The sequence below is a fragment of the Lycium barbarum genome, chromosome 3, assembly GCF_019175385.1.
Source record: "Lycium barbarum isolate Lr01 chromosome 3, ASM1917538v2, whole genome shotgun sequence".
Taxonomy (NCBI): Eukaryota; Viridiplantae; Streptophyta; class Magnoliopsida; order Solanales; family Solanaceae; genus Lycium; species Lycium barbarum.
Window position 1 is genome coordinate 114785281 of NC_083339.1, and position 4008 is coordinate 114789288.

A 4008-nucleotide genomic window follows, 5' to 3' on the forward strand; every position below is an offset into this window, starting at 1 on the left:
TATCATAGATCTGCCTTGTACAAAGGCATATTGGTTTTCTGCCACAATGTATGTCAATGCATTTTTGAGTCTGAAACAAATCATTTTGGAGATGCCTTTCTAGATAACATTGCAAAGAGAGATAGGTCTGTATTGGCTTGCAAATTCTGGTTTATCAGTTTTGGGCATCAAGGCAATGCAAGTACTGTTGATTTGTTTCAGCAACTTACCATTCATAATGTTAGAATCCGTATTTTTCTACAGTGGAATAATCCGGATTTATTTATGATAAGGTAAGGACAAAATTATTTTGGGATACAAAGTCGGGATTCTTGACCTTCGAATTTATTTTGAGATATAAGTTGTGCATGAATTTATTGGTATGGAACAATTAGGAAAATTCGGGACCAAAAGTGATAAAAATTGGAAGATAAAAATCATCCACAATTTCCATGGTTGGCCCACACAAATGGTGTTCAATTTTAATTGGGACAACACATTAGTGTGGGCCAAGGGATAATTGTACACTTCATTTAAATGGTAAAGGGTGACCTCTAGTCTTCATTACTCATCCTCACACTTAAAACCAAAAGGGGCAAAAGCTGAAAACCTCCATTGAGGCTCACAGCCAGCTGGGAGAAAAATCCACTCCCATTTCAAGCCATCCAAAAATTAATTCCTTGGTACAAACCCCCTATTTTGAGGTCCCTAAGTAGCGTGGAAGCATCGTTGGATCGATCAACCCACCAATTTTCATCTTTGGAAACCCTAGGCTATTGGGAAATTGAAGGAGAAAGGTAAGAATCATTTATGTTTTGCATGTTACAAAGGTTGTATGCTTATTGTAGTAGGTTAAAAAGGATGAATATCATGAAATATAGTGTGTTGGAAGTGAGTTGGGTGTGTGGTGCTTGAGCCGTGTAAATGGGTGTTTGTTGTGTTGTGTTGAAATTATGAATTAATGCCTAGTTAGTTGATTATGATCATTGTAAGGTGAAGAACAATTGAGAATCATCCATATATGTATATGTGTAGTGTTAGCCGAAAATGGGCCACCTTATGTGCCAAGAATTGAATTAGTATCGCTTATTGTTTAGCCGTCGTCGCCATGAATTCTATGTTGGAAATGAAAGTTTATTGACTCAAATTGATGTTGTAAATATTGCGGACTGATTTGGAAGTTATTGTACATTTAATGTGAATTATTTATTGATGAGAATAGCTTTGTTAGAATGTGAATTTTTGGGTACAACTCATGGTTTGGAAATGAGGAGCATGATATAGGGGTGTCTCGGGTTGGGGGCTGAATTCGACTGAATTGGAGAAAACTTTGGGTTGTTGGGAATGTTGTATGAATTGCATAGAATGTCTTTAAATATTGTTAGTATGTGAGCGTATAAGCGTCGATTTTGGCTTGAAGGTAAGTCGTCGAATTGAATTTATGAAAGTTGATGAATGATGGAAAAGAGAGCTATTATTGTTGTATTACCTTTCGGATTGATTATTAATGTTGTTAGGTTGGTTGTTGTTGTTGTTGTTGATTGATACGACCGAGTTAAATTCTCGGGGTAGCCTGTTTACAGGGGAAATGCTGTCCAAATTTCTGTAGAATTAAGGGCGAAATTGGAATTTGATGCCCAAAGAGTCTTTAGCTAATGTTTGGCATTTTATGGCTTATTTTTAGATCGTGGGCAGCCCGAATCATAGTTTGGACTTAGCTTGAGTTGGATCATATTGGAGAGCGTTTGAGGTATGTAAAGTAATCTTCCTTCTTCGGCATGCCTTAGTTAAAATAGGCTATGATATAAGCCTCGAGGAAACTCTATTCTCACAATCCGAGCATGTTTATGAATCGCATTTGTTCTTTGGCATCCTTGCCTTGTCATGGCAAAACATTGATCCTTATGTTCTTGGAATCCATAACTTGTAAAGATTACATGAAAGCTGATTTTTGTTTTAAAGTTCATTCTTTAGCGATTCCAAAACTTCAAACGCTCATAATTTCCTCAGAAAAGCTCGGATTGCTTTGAAATTTTCGTAGGAGTTTGTATGATATAAAATGAGTATGTTTTTCATAGGCGGGCTCAGTTCGGGCCTATACTCGTCCGTGGGTCCCGCGACGCCCTTTTGGTAATTTCGGTAACTTTGGGAAAACAAATGTTGTAATTATTGTTCCGATTTCAAATATGACTATTTTACTTATCTTTTGGATTTATGATGATGATTTTATGCATTTGATTCCTCACTACTCCGTTCGTGCCCTATGATATCGTTCGCCGGTTCCCGAGCCGGTTCTGTTGTCGTGCGCTTTGTGATACATTCCGGTGTTATGCTGTGATTATGGTTCACCGTGCTCCTCGCTCGAGGGCCGGGTTCCACTTATGTTTAGCGTTATGCTGTGTTTGGCGTTATGCTGTGTTGTGATGTGTGACGGGGATTCGGAGATTTGAAACTTTCTGGTGTTATGCTGTGTTGTGGCGCCATCGACAGGCGGGCGACCACATTTTCCAGTGCCCTATGCATAATTTATACTTTGGAAATAAACATTTTGATATGTATTATTTTCTATATATCTAATTCGATTATTATTCAGATTTATTTCTGTACCTTCTGCTTTGCATACTCAGTACATATTTCGTACTGACCCCCTTCTCCGGGGGCTGCGTTTCATGCCCGCAGGTACAGACGCACAGCCTGGTGATCCACCTGTTTAGGACACCCTTTCTGCTATTCGGAGTGCTCCTCTCTTTCCGGAGCTTATACTTTTGGTATATATATTTATTAGTGCGTTTGTATATATTCGTTCATGGGTACGGCGGGGCCCTGTCCCGTCATATGATTCTGTCGGTCTGTTTAGAGGTCTGTGGACATGTTTGTGGGTTAGGGTCTTTCTGTATGGATGTATGTACATGTCGTTTGGGCGATCCCATACGCCGAGGCGGCCGGTCCGCATATGTTGTTTGGGCGATCCTATACGCCGAGGCGGCCGATCCGCATATGTTTATATATTGCTTGGTTAGCCCTGTGTGACTTTTGTTGGTATTTTCTGCGTGCAGGGTATATTGGATAGTCTGTAAAACAAAGAAAACTCTGCCGAAATTTTTCTGGAAATTACCTAAATTTTAAATAAAGCCTTGTCGGCTTCCGCCATATACTAGAATGAGTTGATAGAATTTGAGATAATATTTTATAGATGGGTTCGGGTGCCCAGATCGGGCACTAGTCACGGCCTACGGGGTTGGGTCGTGATAGAAGTGGTATCAGAGCGGTTTGTCCTAGGAGTGTCCACAGATCGTGTCTAGTAGAGTCTTGTTTATCGGTGTGTTGTGCACCACATCTATAAACAGGAGGCTACAGGACATTTAGGATGTTGTCTTTTCTTCTGATCTTAGATCGTGCGATAGAACTGTGCTATTAGGATGATTCTGTTTTGATCTGTTGTTGTTTTTCTTTCAGTGATGCCTCCGACAAAGGCGACGGCCGCCCAGAAGAAAACGGGCGTAGTAGGAGAGACCAGCCGGGCTCAGAAGGGTACTCGGACCCTTGCTCAGATGATGCGTGATATTACGTCCCGGCTAGCCGACTCTGCTACGTCTTCATCGTCAGAGGAGTCTAGAGCAGCTTCACCATTAGCTCTAGGGGCTCCAGCTCCCGCGCCTCTAGCTCCTCAGCCAGGGGCGGAGGACAAGACACTGAGAGAGGCTGTGCAGTTATTGACCACTCTGGTAGCGGGACAGGCTCGCAGACGCGGGCGGAGAGATGATGATGATGACGATAGGCGTGACAGCCTGAGGGTTCGAGAGTTTCTATTATGTGGCCCTCCAGAGTTTTACGGGTCTAAGCCCGACGAGGACCCCCATGACTTTATTCGGGGGATGCGGCGCTCACTAGATTTGGTCAGGGCTTCAGAGACTGAGTCTGTTGAGTTGGTTTCGCATAGACTACGGGATGTCGCTGCTCACTGGTATGAGTCCTGGGAGCTATCTAGGGGTGAGGGTGCTTCCCCAGCTACTTGGGACGAGTTCGTGG

The 4008-nt window shown here is 42.2% G+C and overlaps 1 long non-coding RNA gene across 1 annotated transcript; it reads left to right on the top strand.

Moving 5' to 3' along the window:
• Positions 1–1657: 1657 nt before the first annotated feature.
• On the top strand, positions 1658–3004 carry LOC132634033 (uncharacterized). Its single transcript, XR_009580007.1, has 2 exons — positions 1658–1729; positions 2659–3004. It is a non-coding gene; the product is annotated as an uncharacterized LOC132634033 (long non-coding RNA).
• Positions 3005–4008: the final 1004 nt, after the last annotated feature.